At 43.9% G+C, this 17,583-nt stretch overlaps 1 protein-coding gene across 1 annotated transcript in view; it reads right to left on the reverse strand.

Annotated features, from left to right (window-relative positions):
• Positions 1–16,917, reverse strand: part of glcci1a (glucocorticoid induced 1a) — a 43,565-nt gene extending 26,648 nt beyond the window's left edge. Inside the window, 2 exon segments of the mRNA XM_025902316.1 lie at positions 777–893; positions 16,510–16,917. The gene's annotated coding sequence lies outside the window, so the exon portion shown is untranslated.
• Positions 16,918–17,583: the final 666 nt, after the last annotated feature.

Consider the following 17,583-nt stretch of genomic DNA (forward strand, 5'->3'; position numbering starts at 1 on the left):
ATTTTTTTGGTTACACAGCCACCCATCACTACTCATGACAGCCTATGCTGCTGCAAATGTATAAACATACTGGGAAAACTATTAAAGTACTTGACATCTTTTTTTGTTGCAACTGTGTGTTGTTAGATAAGGTAAAGGTGGGTGGAGAGCAGGGGTCTCAAACTTAAATAAGCTGTGGGCCACTGTTGGCACTGTCATCTCATGTGAGGGCCACTTTAGTGTTCAAGCAGTAAAACAAACAAACAAACAAGAAAAACACCCACAAATATTTTTGAAAATGTAGTGTTTTGTTTGTTTTTTTAAATTTCAAATATTGTATAACAAGACAAAACTGCAAACGTGAACGCAAATGTTTTTCTCACTCTTAACTGAAGCCTTTCATTGAACTACCAAATAAATAAATTGGTCCTCTCTTTCTGACACATGGCAGCACTTCTGCTATAAGTGTGTTCGTATTTTACAAAATAAAAATGCAGACATAAGTGTACACATTAGTTGTTACTTTCTGCTAATATTCCATTCATACTAAATAATGTTTTGCTTTTTAAAGAACCTATTTTAACATTGCACTCAACATGCTGCATTACATTTCTTCAGATATATTGATGTGAAGAAATGTAATATACGCAAGTAGGGGTGATGTGGGCCGCAAGTGGCCCCCAGGCCGCAAGTTTGAGACCCCTGGTCTAGAGCAACTCATTTTCAGTTATACTTTCTTCCAGCAGCAGAGCACTTTATTTTCAGTTGCTTATGTGAGCGAAGACCCTGTAACTTACTGTTAAGTTGCAGGGGAAATTGCAGAGTTTAATCATCCATCCTCTTCAGTTTATCCTTATCAGGGTCACGGGGGGCTGGAGCCTATCCCAGCCACAGGTCGCCAGCCTGATGCAGGGCTAACACAGAGAGAAAGACAACCATTCATACTCACATTCACACCCATGTTCAATTTATATTCACCAAATAATCTAACCCGTCTAACGCCATGTCTTCGGGAGGAAGCCAGAGTACCCGGAGAGAAGTCACACCAACACAGAGAGAACATACAATCTCCACACGGCCAGGTGGTGGAGTTGAACTCAGGACCTTCTTGCTGTAAAGCAACAGTGCTAATCACTGTGCCACTGCGTGTTTCTTTTATTTCCATTGAACAAAAGTTGATTTTTACTTGTATATGTTTTCATAGCTCTTAGAAATAAAAACAGAACTGGCAAAAAATAAAATGTTGAATGTTAAAGCATTATTTATGACATTACAAATATTTGTAATACATACAATAATAACTAATATCTCGCATGCAGCTTGTATTATTGTTAAATATGAAGGTAGCAATTTAATGAGAAATCCAACCCAATAATCCTTGTCTTTGGCTCCTCCTGCTGGAGCAAATGAACAAATGTCATTTACCTGTACAAAGTAAGCAAAAAACAAAAACCTTATTAAGTAAACTTACCTTCATCTTTATTGCCACAACAAATAGATATGTTTGCTCAGACAGTCATAAACCTCTACTATGTGTCACTGCAACAAATTTAGCAGCTCATGTTTCCTGGTTTAGCTGTTGGGTCGGCCGTTTGTTGTTTGGGGTCTGGAAAACTGTCACTTTAATGTTGCGGATTCTTCTGTAGACTTTTGAGGTTTTTTATTCGGCAACCTTTGAGTACCAAATCTGTTATCACGTCTGACTATTGAAGTTTCTCAGGTGGCATCATGCACACATTGCTCAAGAGTTGTCCGCCATAGTAGATATGAGAAATCTGTAATCCCCAATTGGTTAGGTAAAATTAGGCACATAGATGCTGTCACACCAAAAACCTCATGATTGCCTTAGTCAGTAAGATTGCAGTTGCCTGTAGCCTATGTACCAACTTGCGAAGTACCAGCAGTAGCAAAACCTGAACAAGTGCAATAGAACCTGAAAGTGGAGAATATCTTCCTGAAAGTGGAGCAATATGCTAGAGACCAATGACAAGGAGATTCTTACTAACCGATCAGCCAAAACTGCAAAAATCTCTTTCTCTAGGCATCTAGATCAGCAGTCCCCAACCCCCGGGCCACAGACCGGTACAAGTCCGTGAGTCGTTTGGTACTGGGCCGCGAGAGTTGAGGCTCGGGTGTGAAATCTATGGTTTTCAGGGTTTTTATCATTAACTTGGTTTCCCTGGGTCTTTTCCCGTGTTGTAGTTGTGTGTCTTATTTTGAAAGAAATATTTACGCGTTACCATAGCGACCAGAGAGCATTAAGGGGCAGAGAGGAGGATGTTACTCTCAATGTTGTTGGCGCATTTCAGGAGGACGCTGCTAATAAAGTTACACAATTACACAGTGAATTCACGTTTACTGTTATATTTACAAAATACCACAGTTTTTGTTTTGGTCGTATCATTTTATTTTGTTGTATTTATCCGCGACACCTTAAAGGCCGGTCTGTGAAAATATAGTCTGACATTAAACTGGTCCGTGGAGCAACAAAGGTTGAACCGTTGATCGAGATCATGTGTTCATGTGAGTCATGTCTTCACTCAACTATCAGAAAATGGTAAAAATCATTCATTAATGGCTATGCAACACTCAATAACTTTTTTGTACTCTAAAATGGCTTATGACGTTGGAACTAAAGCAGAATGTGAGTTCAGTTGTCATAAAAAGTGGATTGATCAAAACCACAGCCGTTGTTTTACATTTTGTAAGCATTGTGGTCAGGTATCACAATAAAGCGCATAATGAAAATGTGGTGTGATATTCTGTTCTTTTTAACTGAAGTTTGGAACTGGAGCTGGGCGAAATGGGACATAAACTTATCCTGATCATTTTTTCATATCAGTCAATACCAGTGTTGGGTAAGTTACTTTAAATTAGTAACTTAGTTACATTACTAGTTACTTCTCTAAAAAAGTAACTCAGTTACTTCAAGTTACTCGTTACTTTCAGAGTAACTAGTTACTAGGGAAAGTAACTTTGGTTTTACTCAGAATTCTCTTGTTAATGTGTTGCTTCCGTAACTGGATACCCAGCCAGACTGCCAGTCTTCTAGCTTGCTTACTTGCCACACGTGCACTGTGCCACCTACCAATAGAAAGGAAAAAATAATGCGCACATTTCCACGAGAGAAATCCCACGCCTGGACCGTCGTTGACCGCCGCCATGATTCTAGCCTGCTTTTTACATCCAACACAAAAACTGCAGTCGTGGTGCTTTTGATTGTACTCAGAACTTGGAAATTCTGCCTTCTGAATAGGAAGATGTAGGTAACACCAGACCGCAGATGAGCTGCATCCAGGGCTGGACTGGGACAAAACAATCGTCCCGGGCATTTTGACTAGAGACCGGCCCACCATTATAGGAAAAATCATAAAGCCTTTGAATGAAAACAAACACTGTTGTGACAGTGATGTACACTGTTCTGATGGTATATATGTATCAATCTATCAATCGTTTGTTGTAAGACTCAGATAATTTTTTTTTTTTTAAAGCGAGACATTTTAAATGAGAATCATAAAGAAAAGTATTTCCTTGTGCCCCCCTTTCCCTGTTAATGCCCTACCTGGCCCCCTGGCAACACTTTGCTAGACCCGCCCCTGCACAGTTACCAGCTCTCAGCTACGTAGAAAAGGATCCTGGTGTTATTTGTCTCTCAGAAACAGTTCATAACTTCCCTTCAACTCATTCATGTCACCTAAAAGGTAAACCTGTTTCTCCATCACCTGTTCAGCTCTAATGATTCAGTAAGGACATCTCCTGGTTTCATCTTCATGTTTCCCTCTCACCAGATAACCAAACCGATATCATGACCAGCAGCTTTACAGCTGTGGCTCCAGCAAACATCAGCTGATACTAGAAATTAATATTAAATAAATTCTAACAACAGCTGATCAAGCTTAAACGTGCTGCTGTTGTTTAACGTTTAACGTGACATCCGCTGGTTTCCTCTTTCTGGCACAAAGTGGGCGATAAATAAACAAGAGAGAAAAGCCGATCAGCTGATCATTGATCAGTTTCGTGATTGAAGTAGAAACGGGAGAGGAGAGAATGAGAGAAGAAGAGGCAGCTGTGCAGCTTCAGCTTTGTGTCTTTTTCATTGTAGCTGAAGTCCGGGACAAACTGTGTTCCTTTTCACCTCAGTACGAAACGCGTAATATTTTCTCTGAATACCAGACGATTCTGTTTTTTACTGGACGGTTGGCAACTCTAATAATTAACCGTATGAACAAAATAAAGTTCAACATCAGTAACATAGCACCCACACAGCTGTATAGAAACTCCGTCATGCTAGCTAGCACGCAGTACGAAAATGTAAGCATACAGAAAATAAACTCCACCTAAACTTGGTTTATATCTGACCAAGATAGACTGCAGGTCATAACTTCTGACCTGACTAATTTCCAAGATGGCAGCGCGCACGGGTGCAGAGGCTCTTAGCTCTCCAGTTTGGTGCTCGTTTTTACTTCTACTGTGTATATTTTTAAATGTTTGCAACACTGCCATCTCTTACAGTCGCCAGAACCTAATTGACCTAGGTTTCAAATATAGTTTGTCTGTTTCTGGCGAATATCAGCGAACACACAACATCCTGGAGGAGATAGCGAGACCGCCAGTGTCACCGTGGATGGTCTGCCCGCCCAGCAAGCATACGAGGCGACGGAGGGAGAGAAAGCAGAAGAGGGGATGCCGGTCGGGCTCAGATGCTAGGCTACGCAAACAACCACACCGGCCAGCACTACCGAGCCTTTTCGTATCGAACGCCAGATCCATCACCCACAAATTGGACGAATTGGAGCTACAGATAGCCACCACGAGCTTTGCACGCAACTGCAGCATTATTCTTATTACGGAGTCGTGGCTTCACCCGCTGATTCCCGACGCTGCAGTCGAGTTAGCAGGCTGCACGCTACATCGGCACAACAGAAACAGCAACTCAGGTAAAAGCAGAGGAGGGGGGCTATGTGTTTACGTGCATAACGAGTGATGTTGTAACAGCAGGATCATTCACACACACTGTTCTCCTGATTTGGAGGTTCTGGCAGTCTCGTGCAGACCTTTTTACATCCCGAGGGAGTTTACAGTAGTTATTGTGATAGCTGTTTATATACCGCTGGATGCGACCGTCGGCACAGCTCTCAGCCTCTTGCTCAACACCATAAACAAACAACAGCTTGCCCACCCCAATGGGGTTTTTATTGTCGCCGGTGACTTTAACAAAGCATGCCTAAAGACTGTGCTTCCTAAATTTGTCCAGTTTGTGGACTTTGCTACGAGAGGAGAACACACTTTGGATCATGTCTATTCAAACATCAGGCATGCTTTCAGAGCGACACCCCTCCCCCACCTGGCTGGATCTGACCACCTCTGCATGTCCCTCACCCCCACTTACACCCCCCTGCTGAGAAAAACAAAGCCCCAGACAAAGACAATAAAAACCTGGCCTGAAGGAGCCCTCTCTCAACTGCAGGACTGCTTCTCAACTACTGTATGGGATTTATTCTCCAGCCACAACCTCCAGGAGTACACGGACACTGTACTCTCGTACATCAGGAACTGTGTTGACAATGTCACCGTCAACAAAAGGGTCAGGGTGTTTCCAAATCAAAAACCCTGGATGAATAGCGAAGTGCAATCCCTCCTAAAAAGCCGCAACACTGCCTTCAAGTCAGGGGACAGGGCTGCATATAGGGCGGCCAGGGCAGACCTGAGTAGAGGCATCAGGAAAGCTAAGGCTGCCTATAGGAGGAGGATTGAAGATCACTTTGCTGACAACGACCCCAGAAAAATGTGGCAGGGGATCAATCACATTACCAACTACAGAAGCAATAACCAGGCGACATCTAGGATTGATGCCTCGCTGGCTGAGGATCTAAATCGTTTCTTCGCCCGCTTTGAGACGACCAGACCCTCAGCTGTCACACCACTTCCACCCGCCCCCAGCACCGGCACACTAACACTTAGGGAGCATCAAGTGAGGTGTGTCCTAAGGTCAGTGAATCCCAGGAAGGCGGCAGGTCCTGATGGAATATGTGGAAAGGTTCTCAGAGCATGTGCTGACGAACTGACCGGAGTCTTCACTAAAATCTTCAACCTTTCCTTGTCATTAAACACCGTCCCGCCCTGCCTCAAAACCTCCACCATCATCTCCATCGCCAAGAAGACAGCTGTGGTCAGCCCAAATGATTACAGGCCTGTTGCACTTACGCCTGTAGTGATGAAGTGCTTTGAGAGACTGGTCTGTCAGCACATCAGGGCCAGTCTGCCTCCCACTTTGGACCCCCACCAATTTGCCTACAGGACTAATCGATCCACCGAGGACACTATCACCATAGCGCTCCACACTGCACTGAGTCACCTGGAGCACAGAGGAAGCTATGTGAGAATGCTCTTTCTGGACTTCAGCTCAGCATTCAATCATATCATCCCGGAGATCCTGGTCCAGAAACTGTCTCACCTGGGACTCTCCACCCCCATCTGCCTCTGGATCAAGGACTTCCTGACAAACAGACCACAGTCTGTCAGACTCGGCCCCCACCTGTCCAGCACCATCACACTCAGCACCGGGTCTCCACAAGGATGTGTTCTGAGTCCCCTCCTGTTTACGCTCTACACATCCGACTGCTCCCCTACCCATCTCTCAAACACCATCATAAAGTTCGTGGATGACACCACTGTGGTTGGACTCATCTCAAGGGGGGATGAGTCGGACTACAGAGATGAGGTCAACAGACTGACTGAGTGGTGTTCAGTTAACAACCTCCAACTGAACACCACGAAAACTAAAGAACTCATCTTGGACTTCAGGAAGGGCAGAGCAGACCCGGCCCCACTTTACATTCACGGGAACCGTGTGGAGAGGGTACACTCCATGAGGTTTCTGGGCGTGCAGATCTCTGATGATCTCTCCTGGACTGCAAATACCACTGCGGTGGTAAAAAAGGCCCAGCAGCGTCTCCACTTTCTGAGAGTGCTCAGGAGGAACAACCTGGAGGAGAGGCTGCTGGTGACATTCTACAGAGCCACCATAGAGAGCATCCTAACGTACGGCATAACAACATGGTATGCAGGGTGCTCAGCTGCAGACAGGAAAGCACTGCAGAGGGTCATCAACACAGCCCAGAAGATCACTGGCTGCTCTCTGCCCAGCCTGGAGGTCATTGCAAACTCTCGGTACCTCAGCAGAGCTGGCAATATCATCAAGGACCATTCTCACCCCAGCAATCAACTGTTTGAACTTTTACCGTCAGGCCGACGATACAGGTCACATAAAACCAGGACAAACAGATTCAGGGATAGCTTCTTTCCCAGAGCTATCACCGTTGTAAATAAGCACAAAAACAATTGAACCTGCTTAGCCATACCATACTGTCACTGTCATTATATTATGCTGCTATTCATACTGTCATACTGTCATTATATTAATGCTGCTATCCTGTAAATATCATACTTACTTTTGTTGAGTACTTACGTTTGTTTTATTGTACCTTTTATATTTTACATTTATATTTATTATTGCATTTTGCACCAAGGGAGTGGCACTCCAATTTCGTTGTACCCTGTACAATGACAATAAAGGCTATTCTAGTCTAAGTTCAGTTCACCTGACACGCGGACCGGTGGCCGCTTCGGGTCTCTCCTCTTGCCTCCCTTTTCCTTCATCCACCTGCTGGCTTCCACCACTTGCTAATGCGATATCCACCACACGAAGTAACGAGTCTATCTAAATCCCAGTAACGAGTAACGCGTTCCTGGTTTTGGCATAATAACTAGTTACCGTGCTCGTTACCACAATAATAACGTAGTTACTGTAACGCGTTACTTAATAACGCGTTAGTCCCAACACTGGTCAATACTAATATGTAATACTGTATCACTACAGGTCAGTACAGGTGAGCCATCTGGGTCTTTCTTTTCAAGGTATTGGCTAATGAGTGAATGACACTCAGCTAATAAAGTTAAATATATTTATTGAAACAAAAAACAACATCACACAGCCATTTCAGAATTTGAGAATTTTAACAGTCCTTGTTTGCAAGTCCATAAACTCACAATTCGGTTCTTTTTAGTTTCTTCAGTTCAGGTATGTGTATGTCAAAAAGTTAGTGTTGTTAATAGTACTCAGATGGTTTATTGCTTTGAGATCTGAAAAGCTTGTAATGTAGCTACAGAATCTGCAACGGCTGATCCTGAATCCTGACTTGCCACATGCGGATGAATTTGTCTCAGACTTCAAAAATAACAAACCCGACCTGCACAAGGGAGTGACTATTTCTGTGTTAGTTTAGATTAGCATAAGATTAGTGCACAGAGAGCTTCATAGAATGCACACATACACAGAGCGAGTAAATAAAATATTGAACATGCCTAAGTAAATATATTTTTAAAGGTGCATTTAACCTGAAATTCTCACCAGATGTCGGTAACAAGCCATCCAATCCACACGTGCAAAGAACAAACTACAGACGTCCATAAATTATAGGTAACAATGAGAAATTACCCAGAAAAAAAGCTATTGAACACGCTTAATGAAATGTATTTATAACATCGTACAAAACCTTTGTTGGTGATGATAGCTTTAAGATGCCTCCTGTATTGCTCAGGTCTGGTTTTGGCCCATTGTTCTACACAAAGCCTTCAGATCTTGAAGGTTTCATGGGCCCCTTCTATGAACTCTGAGACTTAGTTACAGTGTTGTATGCTAAAAACCGCCCCACACCATGTTATTCCCACCTCCAAACGTCACTGTTGCTATGGTGTTTTTGGGGTGCAGTCAAATTTGGTCTCATCTGACCAGACTATATTGTCCCAGAATTTTACAGGCTTGTCTAAATCTTGTTCTGTAAACTTTAAATGTACTTGTGAGCATCCTTTTTCTTCAGCATTGGAGTCCTGCATGGTGAGCGTGGCTCAGTGCTTTACTTATTGTTTGCTTTGAAACTATTGTATCTGCTAATTCCAGGTCTTTCTGTATCTCTCCACAACTGTTCCTTGGCTTTTGGACAACTCCTTTGACAATTCTTTTCACTCCTCTGTCTGAAACCTTGCAAGGAGCACCTGGTCGTGTTCAGTTTATCATAAAATGATGTTCTTTCCACTTCTGGATTATGATTAGGGATGGGTATCGAAAACCGGTTCTTGTTGAGAACCGGTTCCCACTGTTTCAATTCCTTGGAATCGTTTGCCATTTTTGCAAACGATTCCCTTATCGATTCCAGTCGCCCCGAATGACGTCACCACGTTGTGGAGCGTCGGAGCGTACCTGGCAGGAAACACGGCGCCTAAGCGGCTCAAACGCTTAAAAGTTTGTTTATACTTTACGAGAACGGATGACAACAGGGCAACTTGCAATACTTGCAAAGTAGATATTTCATTAAGGGAGGAAACACTACGAATATGCAAAAGCATTTGCTCACAAAACACGCGATGAACTTAAATGAATGTCTTTAATTCCGCTCCGGACTCGTGAATCTCAACCCAGCAGCAGCAGCAGTAACGTTTGCACGTCATCTCCCATTAATGCGGCAGGTAAATAATCAACTAACAGTGCATATTATGTTAGCGCGATCTGCTTTATTACAAAACCTGCCATTGTGCATTTAGGTGACCATGATGAGACAGACAGACAGAGTCTGGCTGGCGCTCGCTGGCAGTTGTCGCTGCAGTCTACCGGTAGCGTCTCTTTTCAGGCCCGAATGTCACCGAGCAGTGACTAAGTTTGTGGTCAAAACCTTGCAGCCATTTGCCACAGCAGATGGTAAGTGAATGTGTTTAATTGTAGGCAGGGACATTACTGGATATTCTTGTGTAATTGCTACAGAATAATTTATGTTATACTTTGTTATTGCTACAGAAGAATATTTATTTTATTATTTTACGTTTACAATTTTCCCCGGGGACCCTGTGACACCCCATTGAAGAGCCGTAGGCTGTGGATCTCTTAAGATCTCACTGTTGGGTTTGTAAGGCCATGTTACTCCTAAATTTCTATCTTGTTGAAAGAGAAGATATAAAACAGTTCTAAGCTAATTGACCTTAGTGTTCTCCTTTTTAAAAACAAGAATCGATAAGAGAATCGATAAAGAATCGAATCGTTAAACAGAATCGAAAATGGAATTGGAATCGTTAAAATCTTATCAATACCCATCCCTAATTATGATCCCAACAGCCCTTACTGTTACGGTCAGTATTGAAAAAATTCCTCTGTAGAAGATATACCTTATATTTTGCAACAATAAGTGCTGTGAGAAAGCTCATTGGTTTTACCCATCATGAGATGTTTTTTGAGACACCTTGGTAATGAGACCCTTTTTACAGACCATTGGTTGGGACTGAACCAGCTGATATTAGTTTGCACTGTCAGGATTGCTTTTTGACTACTGATAGATGTCATCTTGTGTGATGACTTTTGCACCTTACTCTCTTTATGTGTTCAGTACTTTTTCCCTTTGTCATTTCTCATTTCCAGGTCGCTGCTCATGCGGTCGACCGGCCAGTCAGCTGAGCAGTTTTGCGTTCTTTTTCTAACTTTAACCTCCTAGGACCTGCCGTCCACATATGTGGACATCACATTTTGGGTTATTTAGACCAAAATACTCAATTTTGCTCTATATGGGCCTGATATCCACTTACGAGGACATTATACTGCTACTGTTCTATCAAATTTTCAAATGAATATCCTCATTTGTGGCTCTTACTTTTCTTAAAAACAAAAATAAGGTAAAAAAAAAAAAAACATCTGGAAATTCTTTGTTTTTACATTCATTGGGCCCCAATATGCCCAAATATCAAAGAGAAATTAAAAATGCATGTCGTGGAAGAGTTCGGGTCTTAGGAGGTTAATGCTCTTTTCGTTGTTGTATTTCGCCGTCTACTCGGTATATTTGTATTCTTTTCCTTTTCCTCATTTTTGTGATTTTTCGGACTTGTTTTCGACACTCGACATGACCCCAAGGCTCACCTACACCAGGGACTCCCTCATCCAGCTGCAGTCGCAGCTGCAACCCGGCCTCCGGCTTTTCCACTCCGCTTCCATGGACTACTTTCCCGAGGAAATACTCCATGGACACGGAAATCGAAAAACTCACAATAACAAGGTAACCAGGAGGGGATTAAAGAAGAGTGAGGTGAGAGCCAGACTAAAGAGGGAGACACACAAACAACGAGCACTCCCGTCCATTATCCTTGCTAATGTGTGGTCTCTCCACTCCAAGCTGGACAAGCTGCAAGCCTGCGTCAACCACCTGCTCTGGCATTCACAGAATCATGGTTAAACAACATCGACGACGGCAGCACGCTGCACATTTATGGCTTTTCACCACCTCTTCGTCTGGACAGAGACCGCGAATGCACCGGGAAGCAACATGGCGGCAGGGTGTGTCTGTATGTAAACAACAGCTGGTGCTCTACAGTCACTGTGAGGGAGAAGCTGTGCACTACAGACATCGAGCTTCGGGCCGATCGTGGCTCAAGAGTTGGGTGTTCGTCTTGTAATCGGAAGGTTGCCAGTTCAAGCCCCGGCTCGGACAGTCTCGGTCGTTGTGTCCTTGGGCAAGACACTTCACCTACCACCTACTGGTGATGGCCAGAGGGGCCGATGGCGCAATATGGCAGCCTCGCTTCTGTCAGTCTGCCCCAGGGCAGCTGTGGCTACAACTGTAGCTTGCCTTCACCAGTGTATGAATGTGAGAGTGAACGAATAGTGGTATTGTAAAGTGCTTTGAGGGGTCCCGAAAAGCGCTATATAAATGCAATCCATTATTATTATTATTATTATTATTATTCTGGCTGTTTCCCTGCGCCCCTACTACCTCCCCAGAGAATTCCCACAGCTTTTCATCATCTTGGTTTACATCCACCCCAGAGCTAATGCAGCTAAAGCCACAGAGTACATCACCAACACTCTGTACAAACTGGAACAATTATCACCGGACTCTCCCAAGTTCATCCTGAGTGATTTCAACCACTGTTCCCCTGACAAGTTGCTTAAAGGATACCAACAGTATGTTTCATGCAGCACATGTCAGGGGAAGACTCTGGATACATGCTATGGCTCTGTACCAGATGCATTTAAAGCCCTACCCCTCCCCCCTCTCGGCTCAGCAGACCACCACACCATCCTGCTGGCCCCTGCTTACACCCCAGTCATCAAGAGGATTAGAAAGGTCACCAAAAACATCAAGCAGTGGACAGAGGAAAGTATCCTCACCCTACAAGGATGTTTCGAAGCCACTGACTGGGACAGCCTTCTTTCTCCCTCTGATGACATTGACGAACAAGTCAACACGGTGACATCATACATCTCCTTCTGTGTTGACAACATTATCCCCTCAAAAACAGTCAGCATCTACCCCAACAACAAACCCTGGATCACCAAGGAACTCAAGGAAATCCTTAATAAAAAAAAGAGGATTTTCTTCACTGGCTCTGCACTGGATAAAAAGCGGGTCAACAGGGAGGTGAAGAGGGCCATAAAAACTGCTAAGCTGGAGTATAAAAACACAGTTGAAAAAAAATTCACCACAGGGGACCTCCACTCAGCCTGGCAGGGCCTCAAAACCATGGCCTCTGTGAATACTGTGGTCACCACCCCCAGACCCATCCAGGTGGAGGGCAGCAACCCCTCCTCCCTCCCTGGCGACCTCAACGCTTTCTACACCAGGTTTGAGACGGACAACATGGCTCAGCTTGAGGAATCCTCACTCAAACCTGGCAGGTCTGCACTCACCTTCAGGACTGAGGACGTGGTGAGAGCCCTCAGGAGGACCAGGGAAAGGAGCTCACCCGGCCCTGACAACATCAGCAGTCGAGTTCTGTGCAGGGCAACTAGGAAGTGTGTTCTGGACTCTATTTCAACACTCAATTGACAGTCACACCGTCTCCCAGATGTGGAAACATTCCACAGCCATCCCCATCCCCAAAAGAAACAACCCAAAGTCTCTGAATGATCTTCGTCCTGTGGCCCTCACCTCCCTGGTGATGAAGGCCATGGAGAAGATCATAACATAGCACATCGTAAGAGCAACTGACCCCCTGATGGACCCACTCCAGTTTGCTTACCGTGCACGCAGAGGTGTTGATGATGCCAAAATCTTCATCTTGGACTCTATCCACAAACATCTGGAGCTCCCTGACTTCTCCCCCAGATTTTTCATCAGCGTTCAACACTCTGCAGCCTCATATCCTGGCCACTCAACTTTCCACCCGATTTCACCTGGATGATCAGCTAATCCTGTGGATAGTGGACTTTTTGACCAACAGGTCTCAGAAAGTTCGGGTCAACAACTCTCTTTCCTGTCTCCGTTCCACCTCCACTGGCTCCCCCCAAGGCTGTGTGCTCTCCCCCCTGCTCTTCATCCTCTACACCAATGACTGCAGATCCACACAGTCCAACTGTCACCTGGTGAAATATGCTGACGACACAGTTCTCCTGTCACTGCTGTCAGGCCCCTCACAACACCACGGGCCCACTCTTCAGGAGTTTGTAGAGTGGTGTGACAGCTCCAAACTTGAATTGAACGTGAGCAAAACCAAAGAGATGGTGGTGACCTTCTCCAGCAGCCAGAGGGATCTGGCTGCTTCAGTCACCTCCACCATCCACGGGAAGCCAGTGGAGGTAGTTGAGGAATACAAATACCTGGGAACCATCTTTGACAACCTCCTGAAATTCTCTGCCAACACAGAGGAGGTTCTCAGGAGGTGCCACCAACGGCTCTACCTCCTTAGAAAACTCAACTCCTTTGGAGTCAGCACACCCATCATGATGACTTTCTACTATGCCTTCCTGGAAAGCATCATGATGTTCTCCATCACCTGCTGGTTCCACTCCCTCAGCCTTCAGAACAAGAACAGACTGCAGCACACTGCATCAGTGTGCTCTAAAATCATTGGACTGCCTGTCAGAACTCTGGCACTGGTTTTCAGCCAACAGGCCCTTAGACAGGCAGCCAAAATCATCAACAACCCCTCTCACATTCTTCATCCCGCATTTCAATGGCTCCCCTCTGGGCGACGCCTCCGCTGCATTTCCTGCAAGACTGAGAGGAGGAGAGCCACCTTTGTCCCCAAAGCCACCCGTGTTTTTAACTCCAGCCGATAAGAACATTTCCCGCACCCATAAACATAAACTAAACTCTTCTTACACTACTGACACTTTATTCACTTTTAGTCACTTACAGTTATTTATTCACCTTCAGTCACTTTAATTTTGAAACTGTGTAATTTTAAAACTGTATATACTGTATATTCTGTGTATTTATTATTTCACTCCTATTGCCTGTTCTTATTGTCCTTATCTTCAACGTATGCTGCTTGGTTGTTTGTTAATTGCCCCTTGGGGATAAATAAAGTCTTCTGATTCTGATTATTACACATAATTTATGGAGATTTATGGTTCGATTTCTTTGCATTTGTGGATTGGATGGGTTGTTACTAACATCCGGTGACAATTTCATGTAAATAGTACCTTTAGAAATATATTTACTTAGAAAATTGGTCATGTGTTGAATACTTATTTTATGTTTACATTAATATATATGAACTATATAAAAAAAAATAATATAATGTGTTAATGACTCTTGTTTTAAGCTTCTGGTACCCCAGGTGCTGACAAATGCTCTCAACTGCTTACAACCAGGTGCTAATCAGTACTGCAGTCCTTTGCCATACAGCCGTCCTTTGAACGCCACAGCAGTCAGTTTGTCTGCTAAAAGCATGCTACATTTATGTGCTCCACAGACAGTAGGATGGTGGGGGGTGGCATCGCCCACACTGGAAAATTGAGGCTTGGTCATCATTGTCAATCTCAATGCAGCAACATATGAAGAAAGGGATTCTGCAACCAGTGGCAGTCCTATATCTTCACAGTCTGGCCTGAACTCCAAGATGACAACACATTTCCAGAATTTGGGAATGGAGAGGATTGAACGGCCTGCTTGCAGTTCTGACCTAAACCTACTCAACACTTCTGGACATAATGATGAAATGTAAAAACTTTGAAAAATTTCGTACAGGCCAGGAATTGTGTTAGTCTATGCCAACACTAATGTCTCTCTGCAATATACACCACTGATTACTAATTGCCCAGGGATCATTTGATTTACTTTAACCATTGAAGTAGCTAAAAATTATTTTAAAAACAAAATAAACAAAACATCCCAAAAATGTAAGTAATAACCAGAGCAATAGCTAAACAATGTCACTAAAGAAATAATGATTGTTTATGGCATATTTAGTGCCCCAGACAGTGATATTACTGGATTTAAGCAGTGATATTAATGTCAAGTGTAGATAACAGCATGTAATAACCCTACTCCAGAGAGATTAGCCAGGCTAACAGAAATAATCATGGCATGTTTCATGTGTCTGCGTTGCACACGCCTTATTTATAGTGACTGATAAATACTGGCATATACGGACAGACAGAGACGTGGATGATATTCTTCTGTGTGCATGCAGGCTGAGAGACTAGCCTACTTGCTCATAGTTTCTGTTTGTCTCTTAGGCCCCAATTACCAAAGGACCTAAACACAGTCAGCTGACAACATATTGCATTTCCCTTCCACTGGCAGCAAAAAGGTACATTTAGCAAATGAATAAAAAAAACTGTTTGATGGAAATCTGGATAACCATCGATAACACTCAGATCAGAGAGTCGTGTTTATCTTCGACAGAGCAGCTGCATCATCGCCACCACACTGGAGTCTACAGCCTGACGTCGTTACCTCGTCACACTGTACTGTAGAAATCCTGTTAATCAGCTAATATCAAGTTATTGATTTTAAGTAGTTGCTATACAGTGCCCTAACAATAAAACTGAACGCATGGGCCGACCTGAAATAGTATTTAACTTTGGATGATAACAATCCAACTATCGCGAACATATGGCGATGATGTACCTCTTTGCTATTTCTAGCATCCAGCATCAGATAGGTCGACTGCATTACGACACAGATAGAACACTAGCAACTAGCCTAGCATAGCTCCCGAGTGTGGTGAGCTCTGACTTTGCTACAAAGGGGATGATTCGCTAAACTACAGCTAGCTATTGAAATGTGTTATAATAAATGTTATACTGGCTTTAAACAAACACTCCTGGCATTTGTCTGAATTATGACAATGAAATCTTGAATTTGGCGCAAGTCCATTTCACATGAAATTAAGTAATTTATGAGATGCTTCGACTGTTTGTTCCCTTTCCTCGGTATTTTGAATCACCAAAACACAACGCGGCCCCTGCTTTTCAAACAGCATGAAAAATTAAGTATTTTATTTTCACCAGTACTGAACAGGGGCCTACACATAGGCCGAACGCGAGGTGGGAACGTAACCATTCGAAAACAGGTTGGGTCTTTTTTTAATCAGAGAACGCATTTGTTCATTTATCGTCGAAACCCTTCTATTGCCCAATTTGTCAAGCTACTTTGGCTTGGCAGTCGCTCAGTAGGTGATTGAACACCACTTAGCATAGCACGAAGCTAAACGATGATGGGTGCGTTTAGGACAAACCTCATTTACTAGACAGGAAGCGGTTACCTTTGGGAACAGGCAAGCTCCTGCTGTACAGCGGTGACACTCTCTGCCTGTGGACCAGGTTGCCGTCCGAGTCACTTTCACCCGGGTTGGCGGGACTGGAGCAACTGGACGTCGTAGGTCCTATGTTGCTCCCGGCTAGAGGAAGAGGGGGAGGAAGTGGAGCGGGTTGAGTTGTGTTGAATTCTACGCAGAAGCCGGTACGGTACCGTGACGCGGAGAGGCTGCACGCGGATCGTGGCGGTGGAGGTGTTACTGCTGGCTCTGGGAGAGACGCCGAGTTTATCCCGCTGTTGCCGCTGGGACGAACTCGCTGCTGGCTGACCTGACTACCAGCAATTACTTCATTAGATTGTTTGTGATGTTAACATGGCGAACTTGTACAGTTCTTTTTAGAAGCTCACAGTTTAACTAACGGGATTGCTTTTAACACAGTAGACAAAAGCTGTCCATGAAGTACACTTTGCCTTTCAGGTTCCAAAATTCTCAACTTTACTTGAGATGGCATGATTTCCACTTGTGCGCTGATTCTGAATAAAAATATTCTTTGTCCGAATACAAACTCATGTTGCCACGCTTGCATATTTATTTGCACATTAAAGTCAAACTAGTCCTCCCCCCAAACCAACCACTCTCCAATACAGCAACACAGTTACCTGTCACTTCATATTTTTTACCTGACGCCAGAACCACGCCCACCCGGAGGACAAAACGGTACTGCGGTCCTTTGCCCTCCCAGCTTTGATCGCTTCGAGTTTAACTCGAAGATGCCACATAGTTGCTGTGCTATTGGATGCATAGCCCAACGTTTATTTACAGCTGTCAGAAGCACGTAGACGCAAAGGGTCTCAAATTAAAAGAGCTGTGTGCCACTGCTGCCACTGTCATCTCATGTGAGGGCCACTTTAGGGTTCAAGTAGTACAAGAAAACACCCACAAATATTTCTGACAATGTAGTGTTTTGTTTGTTTTTTGTTTTTAAATTTTGTAAATATTGTATAACAAGACAAAACTGCAAACGTGAACACACATTTTTTTCTCACTCTTAACTGAAGCCTTTTATTGAACGACCAAATA

Source organism: Oreochromis niloticus, linkage group LG22 (genome assembly GCF_001858045.2).
Source record: "Oreochromis niloticus isolate F11D_XX linkage group LG22, O_niloticus_UMD_NMBU, whole genome shotgun sequence".
In the NCBI taxonomy this organism is placed as follows: Eukaryota; Metazoa; Chordata; class Actinopteri; order Cichliformes; family Cichlidae; genus Oreochromis; species Oreochromis niloticus.